The sequence below is a fragment of the Canis lupus genome, chromosome 33 (assembly GCF_011100685.1).
Source record: "Canis lupus familiaris isolate Mischka breed German Shepherd chromosome 33, alternate assembly UU_Cfam_GSD_1.0, whole genome shotgun sequence".
Classification (NCBI taxonomy): Eukaryota; Metazoa; Chordata; class Mammalia; order Carnivora; family Canidae; genus Canis; species Canis lupus.
In genome coordinates, this window is record NC_049254.1 from 15,252,165 (window position 1) to 15,272,845 (window position 20,681).

Below are 20,681 nucleotides of genomic sequence, written 5' to 3' on the forward strand. Positions count from 1 at the left end.
AGACCCGGGATCGAATCCCACGTCGGGCTCCTGGTGCATGGAGCCTGCTTCTCCCTCTGCCTATGTCTCTGCCTCTATCTCTCTCTCTGTGTGTGACTATCATAAATAAAATAAAAAGAAAGGAAAAGCAAAATTACCTATTTCTACAAATAAAAGATGAATTATTGTAGACACTCATTTGTGTGTCCTTATACCACTACTCCACGAAATATGTTTGGTGAGTGTGTGTGTGTGTGTGTGTGTGTGTGTGTGTATGTATATATATATATATGTATGTATTTAATTTATTTATTAATTTATTTATTAATTTATTTATTTATTGAGAGAGAGAGAGGAGACAGGGAGAGAAGCAGAAGGAGGACAAAGAGATACGGTGCTGAGTGTGGAGCTCAATGTCAGACTCAATCCCAGGAATCCAGGACACTGAGATCATGATGTGAGCCGAAACGAAGAGTTGAATGTTTAACTGACTGAACCACAAGGATCCCCTGGTGTGTTCTTTATTTTTTATTATTTATTTATTTATTTATTTATTTATTTATTTATTTATTTATTTATTTATTATTTTCCTGTTGTGTTTTTTAAATCTGAAAGAGCATGTCCTTCAATTCTGGGGACATTTTCTTGAACAATCTCTTAGTGATTTTTTTTCTCTTCATTTTCTATGTTCCTTTTTCTGTAATTTCTATTGTTTAGATATTAAACTTTTTGAACTAGTGATTCTTATCACTTCTATCCAAATTTTTCTTCTCTTAATCTGTTTGCTCTTCTTTTTGAAAGTTTACTAAGTTTTATCTTTCAATACTTCTACAAAGTTTACACTGTTACTGATATATTTAATTTCAAAGAGCTCTCCTTTTTCTTTTCTTTCTTTCTTTTCTTTTCTTTTTGTTTTGGAAATGCTCCTGAAGTACCTTTTCTGTCTTTATGGATGCAGTAGATTATTCATATCTCTGAGTATATTAATGATTTTTATATTTTCTTCTCTTTGTGTCTTTGTGTAAGTCCTTGCTTCCCTCATGTCATTATATTTTACATTAGAGGCTTTACTCAGATACTGAGTTTTAAAAGAATATTTAAAAAAATTATTTATTTATTTGAGAGAGACAGACAGAGAGAGAGACACAGAGAGAGAGAGAGAGAGAGAACATGGGCACAGTTGCACAGGTGGGAGGGGCAGAGAGAGGGAGAGACAGAACCTCAAGCAGACTCCATGTTGATGGTGGAGCCCTATGCAGGGCTTGATCTCACAACCCTGAGATCATGACCTGAGCTGAAATCAAGACTCAGTCGCTTAACTGACTGAGCCACTCAGGTGTCCAGGGCTTTTTTGTTTGTTTGTTTGTTTGTTTTTTGTCTTTAATTGAAGTATAATTAATATACACTGTTATATTAGTTTCATGTGTACCATATGATGATTCAACATTTTTAAACATCACTCAGTGCTCATTGCAATAAGTATGCTCTTAATCCTCTTTATGTATTTCACCCATCCCCCTTCCCACCTCCTCTCTGACAGCCAGCACTTTATTTTCCATATTTAAGAGTATGTTTTTTTTTTTCCTGTTTGTTCATTTGTTTTGCTTCTTAAATTCCACATAGGAGTGAAATCATATGGTATTTGTCTTTCTCTGACTTATTTTACTTATCATTATACCCTCTAGGTCCATTCATGTTGTTGCAACCGGCAAGATCTCATTCTTTTTATGGCCAGGTAATATTCCATTGTGTATATGTAACACAGCCTCATTATCTATTCATTTATGGGTGAATACTTGAGTTGTTTCCAAAACTTGGCTGTTTTAAATAATGCTGCAATAAATATAGCAGTGCATATATCTTTTCAAATTAGTGTTTTCATTTTTTTTTGGGGGGGGGGTTAATATCCAGTATTAGAATTACAGAATCAGAGGGTGATTCCATTTTTAATTTTTTGAGGAACCTCCATACTGTTTTCCACAATGACTCTTCCAATTTTCATTCCTACCAGCAGTGCATGAGGATTCTTTTTTCTCCTCATCCTTGCCAACACTTGTCTTTTTGATTCTAGCCACTCTGACAGGTATAAGGTGATATCTCATTGGGGTTTTGACATGCATTTCCATGGTGATTACTGATGTTGAACATCTTTCTGTGTTTCTGTTGGTTGTCTGTGTGTCTTCCATGGAAAAATGTTCATTTTTGTCCTTTGCCCATTTTTAATTGGATTATTTGTGAATTTTTGGTCTGAGGATGGAGTTAGGCTGATGTACCATGACTTTACTGTAGGGGGATACAGCTAGGTTTTTTTGGTTGAACCTTTGATTTTCATATCTTCCAGGATTTTTCTCTTAACTAGTTAGATTCTCTGAAGAAGACTCTTCAGACAACCTTCTACAGAGAGGTAGAAGGTTTAGCAACTACTCTTCTGTTGAATAAGTAAGATTTATTATTGGCATTCTCCCCTTGCTGCCTTTGGATTCTGTTCACCATGTAGTTTGTGTCATTATCGCTAGCCCTTCTCTTCCAAAATTTTGCTGCTACTACTTCTATCTTCTGTTCTTATGCCTTAAAGTCTCTATTCTATTATTTAAGTGGAGTGTAGGGAGAAAACAAAGGTAGATTTGTGTGCTAGATCTCCAACCTAATACCTAGGAGTGTCAATATTTATTTATCTATTATCCTCTTGTTATATTTTGTATATTTCTTATGATACCTGATTTTAAAGTATGAAAAAAGTATAAAACAAATGACTACCTTGATTAGAGTTCCACATGTGTCTAAACTTTTCATTATAAATATAACCTTTTGGCTTACTGCTATGTTATGAAAATGTGAAGTGTTATTAATTTCTTTGAAACTCATTTTATTTCCAAGTTCTTGAAGTGCACCCCAATATCTCCTTTTATGTATCCCCAATGGCAACTTTACCTACTTCCATTATTCATCCGAGAGCTGACTTGCCAAAAATATGTGTCTATATGCTCAGTTGGATTCTCATTATTTTTAGTCAGGCAAATCGACTTTCTTCCTGGAAGCAATCCAGGGAGTAGAGCCTCAAAGTGTACTCTAGATTTGGCTGTGCCAAAAATGTTTCACTTTGAGATATTAGCTGTTCTGAAACAGTAGGAACTTGGTTATATTAGAAAATGACAAGAGTCTAATTGATTTTTTAAAATCCCTTTAAAAGTCTATTTTCACTAACAACCAGAGAGGTCTGATCATTCTCTTCACATTCCATGTATGGAAGTGATATGTGAAGGTTTTAAGTGAATGACACATGTCGTCTGTGCAGTGAGCTGTGTATTGTGCTGAGCCGTCTCAGGGTTGATCAGGTGTTAGGAAACTTCTCAGAAATGTTCTATATTCGAGGGAAAAAAATATTTCTGGGGAGTTAATCTTAAGTCATGCTGATCCTCTGGTGGTTTGGTTTGATCTGAGATAATGTAAAAAAAAAAAGACATTTTTCAGCAGAGAGCACTACATAATCCTTACTATTTTCTTATATTTCTTATTTTCTATGCTGAACTTGGAAACATGTTCTCTTTTATCCACATCACTTCAAAAGGCTTTATTTGAAAAGGGAATGAGAAAATATTTTATTTAGTTTTAGAGTTCAATCAATTCTCTAAAAGTCCATTTTTAAGATACTGTGGTGGTCCAGACTCCTGTTGGTGTTTACATAAATGTGGACATGGATGACTTAGAAAAAAGCAGGAAACAAGCATTTGTGCCTTCAGACCTCCCCTCATCTGAAATGTGAATTTTTAAATGAAGGAAGGTTAGCAGGCAAATTTTTATATACAAGCATAAAATAACCAAGATGAGGGCAGCCTAGGTGGCTCACTGGTTTGGCGCCTGCCTTCAGCCCAGGGCGTGATCCTGGAGACCCGGGATCGAGTCCCACGTCAGGCTTCCTGCATGGAGCCTGCTTCTCCCTCTGCCTGTGTCTCTGCCTCTCTCTCTCTCTCTCTAATAAATAAATAAAATCTTAAACAAATAAAAAAAATAATCAAGATGAATAGTAAGCATTTAGGATTTTGTAAAATTCATCTGAGCAGCAGCCACTTGGATAAACAATCACCACCAGTGGGTGTTCTGAAGGGTTGAAATAACTTCAACATCCTATAAATAAAAAAAAAGCACCCCACCCCATATGCTGATTAAATGTTGTCAGTTGCAAAAACAGTATTTCACCTCCACAGAATTTAGTATCAGTGATTCAGTGAAACGTGTTTCACGGCAAAAGGACTTCATCATAAACTATTTATTTGTAGTTCATGTGATGATAAAATGGTACTGGAAATAGTAAATGGGCAAGCAAATACCTTGGCAAAAATTACAGATGAATGAAGAAAATAGAAAAATAATCTTGCAAATTTGCTATGTTATGGTAGACTTAAAGAGGCTTTTTGGGGGAGGGGTCAGTTTATTGAGGTGTAATTTGCATAAATTAAAATTCATTAAGTATACACTTAAATGATTTCTTTTTGTTTTTTATTTTAAAAATTTTATTTATTTATTAATGATACAGAGGGAGAAAGGCACAGAGACACAGGCAGAGGGAGAAGCAGACTCCATGCAGGGAGTCTGCCGTGGGACTAGATCCTGGATCTCCAGTATCAGGCCTTGGGCTGAAGGCGGCGCTAAACTGCTGAGCCACCCAGGCCACCTCACTTAAATGATTTTTAATGTATATGTACAGTTGTGTAGACACAATCATTAAGTAGAATATTTCCATAGTCCCAAAGAGTTCCTTCATGATCCCTTTCAATAAATCTTCTCTTTTAACCTCTGGCCATCACCTGTCTGCATTCTGTATCTACAATCCGCCTTTTTAAGAATTTTCTAAGAATAAGACTATAGAATATGAAGTTTTTTGCTTTTTGTTTTCTTCCATGTAACATAGTGCTTTTGAGCTTCATCCCTGCTCTTGTATGTATCAGGAGTTTCTTTTTCTTACTGAATAGTATCCCTTTGTATGGATGTACCACTATTTTTTTATCCATTCACAAGTTGATAGTTGAGTTGTTGCAGGGTTTTGGTGTTTATGAATCAACCTGTTATGAAGTAGTCTTCTTGTAGACATATGTTTTCATTTCTCTTGGATAAATTTTTAGAATTGGAATTGCTGGGTCGTATAGTAAGTGTATACTGACTGTTACAAAATAAATCCTAAAACAAACTTTTCCAGAATGGCTGAAAGTAAAAGTTTCTGTTCTGCTTTCCCACTGGCAATATATGAGAATTCTAGTTGCTTTTCACCCTCACCAAAACTTGATATTTGTTAGTCTTTGATATAACCATTCTAGTGAGGGTCTGGGAGTATTTAAGTTTTAATTTTAATCTTCCAATTATTAATAAGGTAGTGTACCCTTCTTGTGCTTACTTGCCATCTAAATCTTTTCTTTAGTAAAGTGTTGGTTCAAATATTTTACCCATTATTTCTTGAAAATTTTAAATTTAATTTAAATTTTAATTATTGTTGGGTTTAAGAACTCTTTATATGTTCTAGATACAAATATTTTGTTAGATACAAGTTTATATTTTCTCCTGATTTATGGCTTATCTTTTCATTTTCTTACCAGTGTCTCTTGAATAATAAAATATTTTAATTTTGATAAAAATTATCACTTGTCAAGTGTTTTCTAATAGAATTTGTGCTATTTTTCCTATTTAAGAAATCTTTGTTTAACCCAAGGTCACTGCCATGTTTTTTTCCTAGAATTTTTTTTAAAGTTTACTTATTTAAGTAATCTCTACACCCAATAGGGGGTTCCAACTCATGACCTCGAGATCAAGAGTCATATGCTCTTTAGACTAAGGCAGTCACATGCCCCTTTCCTAGAATTTTTATAGTTTTAGATTTTACATTTAGGTACTGGCCCATTTTGAGATAATTTCTGCATATAGTATGAATTTCATTTTGTCATGTGACTATCCCAATTTATTTGGGGAAAGGATAATCTTCTAAATAAATAAGTAGTCCGTAATTGTTTGGGAGGATCAGAATGATGAATTCCAGTGGCAGACACATCTACCTATGAAAGAACAAATGAAGCATGAAGCAGTGTGTCACAGCACTGGGCTAGACTTATACTCGTGGATGTAAGTCTGGATATATCTCTCTGATGATATCAGTTATATTTTCTTTAATGTGACCATCTGTTTGCTCCTTGATTAGAATATGATTTTTGGGGATATAACTTAACTGTCTATACTTCAATTTCCCCATCAGTAATGGGAATTTAAAAATATCTGCCTCATAGAGTTTTTAAAGGGATAAACATGTAATACATAGAATATTAGACATTTTTAGACAAATATTAGACATTATTATGAACACTTGTTCCTTCACAGCAATTACCCTAAACAGCTAACTAACAACCAGGAACGAGTCTGCATGGGATCAATACCCATTGTGTTCTTACCTCATCTGTTGCCCCTGAGCAAAAAGAATGATAATACAAATATCCAGGTACTTTCCTGTGATTAACAATTCTGGAAAGGGTTCTTTCAACTCAAGATGTCTTTGTTTACAAAGACATCAGAAATGATTAATTGAGAATGACCAAACTTGCATCATAAAATTAATTATATACAGATTACTAAGCAATTCACTTAAGTATAAATACAGTTAAAACTAATAGCCAGTAAATTTGTGAACCTCCCCTCACTATTTATTACCGATTTATTTTTTCAGAGGTTTTAATAAAACATTATGCCACCACCACTACAGATTTTGTCCTTCTGATTTTCATCCATGTGTGTTTTCTCACTGTCCTTGTTCACTGTTGTCCATTGATCCACTTCTTTATTCCATGCTGACCCAAACCTGCTGATCTAATCTGCTTCACATCAGCCTTGTTACTCCTTTGATTTAAGACTGATATACTGATTACAAGGACTTCTAAGACCCTCTCTGTATTTCTAGGAGTCTAACAGCTCTCTTTCACTCATTATTATAGATAGTTAGGCACTTTGTCCTGTTCTTGCAACCATGTTACCTGTAGCCAACTACTATGAAATGTCTCCTTTCATATTGCCATATTGTGAGGGGTTTTATAGAACCTCCTAGGCAGGACTGGCTACATAATTTGTGGGACTAAAAGCAAAAAGTTCAAAAGTTATTAAAACTTTCAAGATAATGACAGCAGGGAATTAAACCAAGAGGAGCCTTCTAAACATGGGCCCTGTGCAGCTCTATTAGTTGTACACCATGAAGTCAACCCTACTATTGGATTTTGGTGGGAGGGAAAGAATACCCAGACAGATGCTTCTTGAAGGTGATTCACATTTGCTTAGAAAACACTGTACTCAACACAGTCATTACTTTCTGCTTTATTATTTCACGTCTTCATGTTTTATTATTTCACCTTTCCAACTTCAGTGATGACACTGTAGCTAAGATACCCGCTAGCTGTAATGTCTTGTAGTTTTACCATTTTATACACATTTATATTTCCTAATTACAAAAGGAAATAAGGTAAGCCTTGTCCTGCTGCTGTCAAATATTTATTGAACATCAGTCTGTGCATAGTTTTGTGCTTAGCAGTATACAAAGAAAGCTACGGGGGCAACAGTCCCTTTAGGGCTGTGGCTACTTGTGTGCTCAATCTGCTGCCTGACCTGAATTACTTATTCTGTCTCTACCATTCCTCGATCTCCTTGTCAGTAAAAATGGAGATGGTAAGATAGGGCTTTATTGTTAGAGTGAGAATAAAATACACTTAGGACATTTGGAATAGTGCTTGATACATAATAAATGCTGAAAAATGTCAGTTATTTCCCTTGGTTCTATATCTAGATTAGGAGAAACATATAGTACTCCTCCTCCGCACTTTCTTGCCTGGCATTTGGATCAGTATAGGATTGTTGTGTTAGCACAAGTTTAATTTTTGTTTATCAAACATAAAGCAATATATATCAACCCTGACTCTTTTTCAGGATTAAAATCTATAAAATTGAATATCTACTGATTTACAATCTCTTGCCAGGAGGCCAGGGTGTAAATGTGTGTGCATGCCTGTACTGAAGATGATAGAAACTGAAAATGTGATCATCCTTCCACCCTTCCATTATATATGTATGTATGTATGTATGTATGTATGTATGTATCTATCTATCTATCTATCTATCTATCTATCTATAGATATCAGGAACCAACCCTGAGAGGGATAGATACCAACTATCTTGGTGGCACTGTGGTGCCTTAGGAATTAGTTAGCTTCAAGTATACTGAAGGAGAGAAACAAGAAAATAGGAAATATTAAAACTGATAATATATGGTAACACAAAGGAAGATACGGGATCTAACCTGGGCTGGAGGAGTTTCTGGGCAGCCCTTTTAGAGGACGTGATTTCGGAGCTAAGATTTAAAGGATAAATAAGAATTAACAAGGAGAAAGGGTGTTCCAGATAGGAAAAATGGCAAGCACAATGTGGATTTATGGTTTTTTAAAGTTCCACAGGCAGTTTTCCTATAGAACTGCAGTTGAAAAACTGATTAGAATTGCTTATTACTTCAGAAAAGTTGGAAAGGGAAGCAGAGGGACCAAAAGAATTATGCTTATCTCTTTAGCTGTCTCCCTAATGTCTGACCCATGCTGGCATCCTAGTTCCTCAGTCCATCCTGGTAACTTGCCTTTTGCCTTTGGCCTTACATGGGGTATAACCCAACCATGTATGTGGCTTTTATGTTTTGTGGTTATATCAAGTATCAGATGAACCCCTCAGTATCCTGGGACTATATTGAGACATTGTGTTTGTCTTCCTAAGCCTGATTAGTGATTTTCTCTTTGAAACTTATGTGTTGGTATCTATCCCTCTCAGGGTTGATTCCTTGCCTATTTTTCACAGTTTGATCTTGTAAGAGAATAATCTGAGAATTGTTCTAGGTCACATTAGCTTATAAATTAAAGAGCCTGGATTAGAACCTCAATGTTCTAATTCCAAGATCATATTTCTTTCTGCTGTTTAAATAAAATTTAAAGGCACTATTCCTAGTTTATTTTGAACTACTCTCTTAATTCTTATTCCATTCATTGTCGATTAACAGAAGAACTCTATAAGGAAGAAGAGGGTTTCGGTTACTGTGGTTCCCAGTCTACTAAGATGTCCCTTGAAGTTTCTCCATCCTTGTGCTGTGTGCCACTCCTTACAGGAAGTGATAGAATTATGTCCTCTCTCTTTGAATCTGGGTTGCTCTTGTGACTACTTTGACCAATAGAATGTTTTGGAACTTCTGGGTCCAGACCTTAAAAGAGCTAACAGCTTTTATTCCTTTTCTCTTGGAAATTCATTCTTGTGATGTGCCTTTTGTAAGCATAATTGTCATGCTCTAAGCAGCATGAGACCTAAGGTGCTTTGGTCTACAGCCAAGATGAACTCTCCAGTAGACAGCATTACTAAGTGCCAGCCTGAGAGTGAACCATCTTGCATGTTCCAGTGCAGATGAGTCCCCTGACAACTGCAGCTCAGTCAATATGTTATAGAACAGAAGAACCATGCAGCTGATTCCAGTCAACCTACAGGAAGAGGGGGATACTAACATGGCTGCTATTACAAGCCACTATATTTTGAGGTAGTTTATTACTCAGCAATGGATAGCTGAAAATGTTATCGCTATAGCAAGGCTTATATCTTCTTTCACTATTTTGAATGATGAAAGCAATATGTGAAAAGCAATGAATCCCATGTGACTTATTGGAAAGAGTAGCTTATTATATTAGAGTAACAATGATCTCTGTTCAATAGAGTATTTCTGAAAATTACTTTTAATGACCAGAAGTCTAGTTATCCTAAGCAGAGCCAAAATGAAAATGACAGTGGAGTTTAAAAAGCCTCATTAATTTGGGACGCATGCATGATCTAGAAGCAAAGGAACCTGGATTAGCTTGCTGAATATCCTTTTGTGACTTTTTAGAAAACATACTCATTGTTTGACATTTGAGACTTAATTTTGAGCTAAATTGTATGAAGGAGTTAGCTCATTATGGGCCGAGACACAGGAGAGGAGCAAAGTACTGGGGACGAGGACAGGTCAGGAGGTTTGTTTTTGTTGGGAGTCTCTGTAGTTAGCATTTAAGTTTAGGGAATTTGAATAGAAGGACTATTTCAAAAATAACTTTTAAAAAATTATGAATATATTTTCCAAACCAGAAAGTAGCACATTGACAAACATGAAATTATGGAGACAGTAGTATAGAGTTGACAGGGAAAGAAATCATAAAGGTTCAGCCAGAGATGGTGTGTAGGTGATAAAAAAAGAGTCAAATAAAATTCATATAGTGCTTTTCATAGGCTAGCTACTATCCTAAGTATTAGGCATTAACTCATTTATTAGTTACAAAAACCCTAATTTACAAATATGAAAATTGAGACATAAACCTTTTAGGTGGCAGAGCAAGCTATGAAGTCAGTCTTATTCTAGAATCCATACTATTTATTTATTTATTCATCCATAGATTTTATTTATTTGAGAGCGAGAGAACACAAAGGGGGGGGGCAACAGGCAGAGGGAGAAACAACTATCAGATGAAGCCACCAATATCTTTAGCAGGGAGTCCTGACATGGAACTCAATCCCAGGACCCCAGAGTCGTGGCCTGAACTGAAAGCAGACACTTAACTAACTGAGCCACCTAGGTGCCCCTAGAATCCATATTTTTTACTGGTGTTTTATACTGCCTCTAAGTATAGTGTACGAGGTTAGGTTTAAAATAGGCAAAGCTATAATTTTTAAGTAGTGGGAAGGAGTGATCACTGCTAATACAAGCCAATCATATGTAAAAGATTTTTGGAGCTTTATTAAAGAGCAACGAAGGTACCACCTGGCTATCTGACTCTCATCTCCTTTGGAGACACCTATGACAAACTTGGAGCTGCTATTCAGCAACTGGCCCTGATAACAGTCTCCTGGTTACCTAGGGATGCTAAGCAAAGAGGATGTTAAGATAGCACTGCCATTGCTTCTCAAGAACTGGCTGATAGATAGTCATACTCATGACTTTATTGGCTCAAGATGCTGTGGGGAACATGATTTGTTCTTTGTGAAAATCCAATGCTTTGTTCCCTCTTTGTATGCCCTTCATGTGTGTCAAAGATGAGGAAGAAGTAAGGCAGTAATTTAGGTGCTTGATAACAAGTCTCAGTGTATCCTGATTGTTAAGAACAGTACAAAGATCTTCTTGACTACTTCTGTGCAAATGACAACATATTGCTAGCATGTATCAGGATCTAGAAGGGAGGACACAGGATTCTGTAAATGTCACCTAGTCCGGCAAATGCTTTGATATTTTAGAAAGAAATTAACTTTTAACCAATTAATTTTTTTGAGTATTTGGAAATACACATCAATTCATGACCCTGAGTACACTGAGCCATTAGCCACTCTTAATATAGGCAGAATTAGAGGTTGCATTGAGATAGTCTCCCAAGAATTTCAACACAAGGAAGATAACATTACACATTCAAAATGAAAGAATAGGGTCAACATAGGAAGGATCTGAACAGGCAAATCCGAATTCACCTGAAGGAAAGAGAACTGTTTCTAGACCAACCGACCTTGTGTTAACAAGAAAAAAAAATGTATTAGAATATCTAGAGAAGGCAGTGCCTGGGTGGTTCAATTGGTTAAGCTACTGACTTAATTTCAGCTCGGGTCATGATCTCGGGGTTGTGAGATGTAGGGTTAGGGTTAGGGTTAGGGTTAGGGTTCCTAACCCTAACATTGGGCTCCTGGATCAGTGGGGAGTCTGCTTGAGATTCTTTCTCTCCCTCTCACTCTGCCCCTCCCCTCAATCACCCAGCCTCTCTCTCTTTCTCTCTCTCTCTCTCTCTCTCAAATAAATAAAATCTTTAAGAAATAAAGTAAAATATTTATAGCAGAGGTTCTTTTAAAAAAATTGAAAGGGAGTCATTTTGGCAATAGAGAAAAATCAGAGTTGTTGACACAGTCATATGGACAATACGAGAGAAAAGGATTTTCAACAGTTGGAACAGAAATTCCAATCTGGGCCGATGACAGGTCCATCCTTGGCTTGGACATAGTTGCAAGGAATGAAGTGAGTAAATTTATAGTGTTTCTGATCTTCATTGGCAACATTATCCTTAATGGAAACTCTACATGGGACTTTATTAGGCTGGGGACATTAAGTAATCATAACTTCCCTTGTTCTGGCTCGATTATAGGTAAGTGAGCATCTGGTTATGATTTGACTTTCTGTGTAAGTCTGTGTAAGAAAGATCATAAATAGAGGGCCCAGGGGCCAAATTAAAACCAAATATTTTTCTTATGTAATTAAAATAAATGTTCTTAAATAATGCAAACATATAACAATTGGAAAAGTAGTAGTTTATAATTGATCTTGCTTCGTTTCCAAAAATAGAAAGTTTTTGTAAGATTATGCTCAAAATTGTAGATGGTAGCAACTAACGAGAAACGAATAGGAGCTGCTTTATTTGTTTGTTTGTTTGTTTATTGGAGCTGCTCCCTTTAAAGAGGGCGTTTATATTCTATTTTACCAGAATCTTCACCATTCCTGTGGTATTACACCCTGCTGTTTTCACCAACTTAACTGCTCCTCTAGCTTATGAGTTTTTAATCTTCTGAGCCTAGAGGGAAATTCTCTGATTACATAAAAATAAATTCTTGATATCTGTGATAATGTCTCATGGCTAATGAATAAAATGATGTATATCTAGCTTTCTATGTAGCTTGGCTGCGATGATAATACTGACTCAAATTTTTATGGCGTACAGAATTTTCGATTTGCCATTGTTAAATTATAAATTATCATCCTTGTGATTACTTCAGTGTGAAATACCTTTGATTTAGTGAGATTCCACCTCTAAGTATTTATTTATCCTTGAGTATAGAAAGAACAAATATCAAATCCCAGAACACGGAAAATAAGGCACTCTTGGATAAAGGCCATCATGTCTTCTCCTGGATGATACAACTATCACTTTTTCTGATTTTTGTATAGGAAAAGAACACTGAACCAGGAATCACTAGAAATCTGGTTCTATGTAGTTCATTATTAATTTGGCTAGTTCGTGGCCACGAACCAATACCCTAATATACCTTGGCTTCCACCTCTTCATTAGTGAAGCTAAAGAGTTGAACTAAAATATCTCTGAATTTCCATCCTACTATGGCATTATGTAACTCAATCAACATACTCTAACCTTGAATTCATCCGTACATTACCTATATGCTTTAGGTATGTTTCAAGTTCTGCATGTGAAAAATTTCATGAGACACAAATTTCTGTGTTACTGCCATATTAACATCTATATTTATATCCAAACACAGAAGGTTAGATTTTGGATGTATTTCAGCAACATTTGGATATCTGATGATTTTTATAAACTGTTTTTAATCATCCAGTATCGCAGAATTCAAACAAAAACAACAAAATAAGCACATCAAAACATGTTTGACTTGAACAAAAATAGCAGGCAGCTGGGGACACTGGCATACTATGCAAAATAAGCCTGCATATATCACGCTTTACATATTTATAACTGTGTAGCTCCAGCAATATTGGCAGTTAATGGAGTGTCAATGGGAGAAAAGCTGTCTCAAAGGCTTGTTTTTATTGGACAAAAGGAAAAAGAGCCAGGAAAGCTACTTTTTCTTTTTGCCAAATCAAGTTATCTGGGAGAGTAAGTCATCCATTTACTTTGGACGTGCCACATATGTTCCTATTTATCTAAGAGCCAACCTAGTAACACTAGGATAGAGTCATCTTCATTTATGTCCAAGCTGAATCTAGCAAACAGCAGCAATGTTTTCTATATAATTACTTTAGGGCTTATGGATGAAGATGATACATTTGATCAGCAAATTGGTATAAACTAAAACAAATAAGTAAGAAAAACCCCTAAAGTTTTAACATCTCTACAGAATATATAATAATTTGCAGGATGAGGATGACAGAGAAGCCCACGGAAAAAGAAAAATCTTGTAACTCAAATGGGATATATGGGAGTGATGGAGTAGTGGCAGCAGCAGAAGAATGAAGCAAGAACAAAAAAAGCGTTTTTTATACGTAAATACATGGCATGAAGTACTCACCCTTATAGACGTGAATACAGAAGAATGAGATCATGGCTTCTCCCTTTGCAACACACTCAAAGAAGACAAAATGTATACAACTGTTTTAGGCCTTATAGAATGTAATCATGTAAATATCATAGAAAAATGAAGAATGTAGAAGTGCTATCTATACATGATACCGGATAGATGGTAAAAATCTATCATGATCAGGGCTGGAGAACTAGTGAGTAGGGCTTGGGTTAAGTTCCTGGCTGGAGAGGCAAAACTGTGGGGCCCCACTAGTGTCACAGGCAGGAAATTCACTAAGGTATACCATGAGTCACTTATGGATGAATTCAGAGGCATTGTTGTTGGGATGATGCAAAGATTAGTTACTAGAGGAAAGAAGTGAGTTCATTGAAGACAACAAGTTCTAGGGTGATCCAATACTGGTCCACCTGTATGGCCTAACACGCTTTACATGGGGTATGTCTATCTCTATGTGTCTTGTCAGAAGAATAATCTGTTCATATTTGTTATCTCTCTGTTGCTTCATAACCAATTACCTCTCAAAACTTAGCAGCCTAAGAGAACAAATATTTATCATCTAACGGTTTTGTGGGTCAGAAAATAGAAAGCAGCATAGATGGGTAGTTCTGGTATATGGTCTCTCATCAGGTTGATTCAAGATGTCTACTGCAGCTGCAGTCTTCTGAAAGCTTGACTGTGGCTGGAAGATCTGCTTCAATCACTTGCATGGTTGTTGGCAGGAAATCTCTGTTCCTTTGCACATGGGCCTCTACCGAGGGCTACTTATCAACCAGCAACTGGCTTCCTTACAGAAAGTAATCTAATTGAGAGGTCAAGAGGAGTTGCAATGCCTTTTGGGGAAGTTGTCTAACAATACTTCTGCACTTTCTACAGCCCACAGGAAAGGGGAATTAGGTTCCCTCTGAGTATCAGAGAATTTATGGACATATTTTAAAGCCACCACAATGTGATAAAGGTCTATGCCATCATCTGAAAGTGAAAGAGGGTTATTGGCTAAGGCTTCTAGGAATATATATGTATCAGTCAAGATCCTAGCAGGAAATAGATAATTTCAGAAAGGTTTAATAAAAGAACCATATACAAAATGCATTCAGGGTATGTGGAAGCCACAGGGATAGTACGTTACTGTGGGGTTAATAACTAGGCCACCACCAACTGAAGGGGCTAAACAATGGAGTAATTCCTGGAACCTGGAAGAAGGGAGTCTTGTAAAGAGGGCTGGCTTTGGTTGAGGCTGCAGCTAAATCGAGATTACCTTATACAAAGTTATTGGTGAAATAAATACCACAGCCTCACTCTCCTCTCTCTTCCCTTCCCATCTCTGCCTGTGCTCCCCTTTGGCCAAAGTTAATTGACAGCTAGAGGCCAGGGGAGCCTGTTAACATAGTCCACCTACCGTCTGGGCAGAGGTCAGGACGGAGTGTGGGTCTCGAAGATGTCTTTCATAGATAAATACTTAATTTTGAAGGACGAGTAAAGAGAGCTGTGGAGATCAAGAAAGTATATTAAGTGCAAAAGATAAGGATAGACAAATGTACGTGAGAGTAGAAAAATGACTAATAATTTGCCCCAAACAGAAGTTATGTAGTGTGGAGAGGCTTAAATAGGCTGATGTGAATATGGAAGGACCATGTTGTGGAGGGTCCCGAGAGGGAGAGGAGTTTAGACTTCCTCTAAGAGGCAGCATTTGGGAGTTCTTAAACAGGTGTGCCAAGACAGTAGGAGCAGGAGAGGAGGGGAAAATCTGAGAGACTATGTTTGTTTAGATATGAAAAATAAATGCAGTAATGTCCATGAAAATTTAGTTTTGAATAACTTCTCAGGTAAAATAAATACTAAGTACTAATGGTCAGATGAATAAAAATGTGAATTTGTTGGAATGAGGTTTCCATGTTTACAGACTGAAACTTTCTGCAGTTTCCCAGAACTTTAAGCAAGCAAACCTACAATTAAAAGCACTTATTTTATTTTATTTTAATTTTATTATTTAATTTTATTATTTTATTTTATAAATTTATTTTTTTATTGGTGTTCAATTTACCAACATACAGAATAACAGCCAGTGCTCATCCCATCAAGTGCCCCCCTCAGTGCCCGTCACCCATTCACCCCCACCCCCCACCCTCCTCCCCTTCCACCACCCCTAGTTCGTTTCCCAGAGTTAGGAGTCTTTATGTTCTGTCTCCCTTTCTGATAATTATAGTGATATATGAGCCTAGGAATTAAAACAATGTTGTAGCAGAAACAATCATGCCAGAATAGTCATCACCGTATTCTGGAGATCTGTTCTTTGAATGATATCAGTTAAAGGGTTGCCTTAGGTACACTACTTATTCCAATATTCATTGATGGTTTGAATACTTAGTAGGAAAGTCTTATGAGACTGATGCAGTCCTTCATCCTGATTTGGTTTGCAACACACAGAAATTGTAGTCTTTAGTATCTACACGAGAGATTTCAATGAAGATTAATGTATATAAGAAACATTGGCGTTTATACCATAGTTTAGAAAAAAATAAAAATATGACAGAACTTAAAATGAATCCTACTTGAATCACACCCGTCCATTTAGCATGTCTGACCTGCTGCCAGTACAGTATTTCAGAAGGGGAAAAGTAGCAATAAATACATAGTGATTGCTAATACAGAGTGCGGCGTGGGAGAGATATATAACTGATTATACTCACCGACACTTTAATATTACATTTTATAGTAAAGCCTGGTTTACATGGTAAGATGTTCACCATAAATTTCCTAACTGCACTTCCAGACATTTAGAAGGTAGAGATAATTGATGTTAACAGAGGTGACTCTGAAGTGTCTGCTGAGGTAAAAAAAAAAAAAAAAAGATGCTACATTCTGAATGTATGTATCCCATGTCATAGGTTCATTCCTGATATTTTGAAAATTACCAATGCAGCTGAGAGTCCTGTAAAAGAGTAAGGAGTAAAGTATGATTCTTGTTTAAACCTTACCTAATAAACATAATTGGCTATTGCTATTTTCAGGGCTTAACACTTAAGCAGGGACTTTCAGAAACCAGGTGCCTCAGAGGCATGAGTACTTTAAAAAAACTCTGAAAAATATTAGTCGATATACTGGTTATAAATATTCATTCAAATTTTTGAGTAAAAAGAAACTGCAGATCACTGTAGAATGTTGAAAAATACAAATGTGTTCTCAGCATTGATGGAAATACAAGCTAGGAGTTCTTATTTTAAAAAAGTAAGCATGAATGATTAATTTATCATTGCAATAAGTGCTACAATGATCTTTACAGATGCTAAGAAAAAACAGCAATGACACATGTGACCTAATCTTGGTGGGTTGGAGAATGTTAAGCTCTGTTAGCATTAACTTCACAACAACATCTCCCTCTTTATTTATTTATTTATTTATTTATTTATTTATCTATTTATTTATCTATATATTTATTTATTTATTAAGATTTTATTTATTCATGAGAGACAGAGAGAGAGAGAGAGAGAGAGAGAGTCAGAGACACAGGCAGAGGGAGAAGCAGGCTCCATGCAGGGAGCCTGACCTGGAACTCGATCCCGGGACTCTAGGATCATGCCCTGGGCCAAAGGCAGACGCTAAACTGCTGAGCCACCCAGGGATCCCCCATCTCCCTCTTTAATAGAAAATCAACACAGTAAACAAGGAAGATAGCACTACCTGTAGAACAAGTATACAACCACTATCAACATTTCTTTCCTCGTTAACCTTTTTTCCCCCAAATTAAACTTCACCTCAGAGACCTTTGTGTGGTGACAGGAATTAATGAAAAAATAGGGAAAGTTTCTGGGGTCAGGGGAACCCCGAAGAAATAGTGACCCCACCAACCCCTACATGTTGTCTTTATCAAGAGTCAGAGGTAGAAAGGAAAATGGATCAGAAGTGGTTCCATTCCATGGTTATTAAAGACAAGCTCAATCCAATAGAACCTGTCTTTAATGGTTGATTCCACCTCTGTCCTGTGCAGCTATTTTCTTTTTGGAAAAGGAAGAAAAATAGACAGATGGTGGGCTGGGTGTGTGAAAAGAACCCTACATTCAAGTTAGCTGGGTCAAGCCCAAGAAAGGAAGTGTGAGAGACTCCAGGGTTTAGAAAGAGGCACAGTATCATTGCCAAAGGTAGAAGATGCCAAAATAAAAGGCTTGGGACTCATTAGCAGAGTACTAGAACATCATTTTGCTCATAGCACTCAATTATCAAAACTGTGATTGGATTATTTGAAAGTCTGGAAAATCGGTAACACTATGTTTCATATATGTGTATGTATGGGCATGTGTAATGCACACACACATAGTATTTGAAATAATCCATTCAGAAGTTGAAATTATATAAATTGGAAGAAAAAAACAGAGGTAACATTCAAATAGCTGAAGGAAAGGTAATGGTATTGTAAAGCAGCCACTCTACCAGCAGCTGTGTAATAAAACAGCACAGGTCAGGAAGAGGTCACACAAGACACTGCCTGACTGGCCTGAGCCTTGATCCTCCCATAAGCCTCATCTCATTCTAGACTTAGATTTTCCTGCAAATCACGGTAATTGGGAATCAGTGCACACAGCTGTGAACCACAGTTCACAGATACAGAGGGAACAAATTTGAAGTTGACCATCTCTGCTGGAGAGGAAAGGGAAGTGACTTGTTTATGTACCATTTCATCACTCTCCCCAAGAGGCTCTAGCCCTGGGTTTATGTTCCATTAAAGGTGTAGTGACATGGTTTTAAAGCAAGTAGAAGATTGACCCTTTATTAGAATTAGGGAATTTGGATTCAGTTCTAAGTAAAAATCATGAAATGTTAGTGCTATAAGAAAACTAGATCTAATCTAATCCAATTTTCTCCTTTATAGGTGAGGGTCCTTTGACCTAAAGATGCTACACAATTTGCCAAGCTAGTTGATGCTAGCATCTGGACCAGAATCACCAGTAGCCTGTATTACTACCTCTATAATGTTACTTCTGTACTCTCAGGGAAAAATATCCCTGGGACCTTACAGCTCATGCCAATCAACTGTAGTAATCTTCCCTCCATGTCTCCATTATTTATTCCACTGAGGACTCTGTCATAGGCGTTTTGTTTTGCCATCCTCATGCCTTCTCATCCAGATGATTTCAATAATAATATAGGTGGTTACCCCAATTTGCTAAATTCATATTTTCTTTCCATTAAAAAAAAATATTGTGTTTGTTTATTAGAGAGAGAACAAGCAGGGGGAGCAGCAGAGGGAGAAGGAGAAGCAGACAACCCCCCCGCCCCTAACCTGGGTGAAGCAGGGAGCTGATGCAGGGCTCAATCCCAGGACTCCAAGTCATGATCTGAGCCAAAGGCATATGCTCAACGGAGTAAGCCACCCAAGTACCCCTGTATTTATTTTACTCTCCTTTTTTCGCTTTTCTTTAGCAATCGACTCTCCTGATCTCATACTGAAACATTTATTCTCCAGAATTACATCATGTCTGAAGCCACAAAATCTAATATCCTAATCTCTGGTTATAAGTTCTCTTCTTCCACATGACCCATAATTATTCCATCCACATTAGTTACAAGATAAGCTATTGAAACAGGTAGACCCTAAATCCAAGGGCTCTTCATCATGTAACAGTTCAAAAGTAGGTATTCCAGGGTGGCAGATGGCTTTATTCTACAAGTTGTCAAGGGACCCAAGTCCACCCTAGGGGCTGTCTTTGTTCACATATTTGAAGCTGGTTTACTTATATATTCTTTCCAGTCTCAGAAAGAAGGGGCAAAATGAAGGACTAGCAGATTTCTTATTCAAGCATGTGACCCAAAAACTGCACATATTTATTTTGCTGATATTCGGTTGGCCTACAGCTTGGTCACATGGTCATATCTCATGTCTTGGCTCATTTTGGCTGCTATAGCAAAAAACCATCGATTGGGTGCCTTATAAACAGAAATTTATTTCTTAGAGTTCTGGAGACTTAGTAGTCAAGATCAAGGTGCTGGTAGATTTGGTGTCTGGTGAGAACCCATTTCCTGCTTCACAGACATCTGTTTTCTTGCCGTGTTCTCAGATAATGGAAGGGGCCAGTGAGCTCTCTGAGATCTCTTTTAGAAGAGTATTATCACCATTCACAAACACTCCACTCTCATGACCTAAGTATGTCCCAAAGACCCTAACTCCAAATGCCATCACATTGGGATTAGGTTTCAACATACAAATTTTGAGGGGACGTAGTCTATAACACCTAGCTAAAAAGGAAACATAATCCCTCGCTGAGCAATCTTGTGTGTAGCCCAAATTTGGGATTCTATTTCTGAAAGGAAGAAAGATAGAATGGTTTTGGGGGACACAGCTGTCTCTGCTACAATTCTCACTGCACTTCTATTCATTGACTTCATTGGAATTTCCATTTCCTTAATCCAATTTATATCCAAGTTAATCAGTCTCTTTTTGGACTGACTTCCTTTCTCCCAAATACAGATCTCATGGTATACAACCTTAAGATACAGTGAGATAGCTAGTGAGATATGTCTTTCCAATTCTTTCAAAAACTTATTTCAGTTACCCCTGCATCATCTACCCTAATTTATAATTGTTTGCTCCTACTGTAGAGTAAATGAGTGAAGCT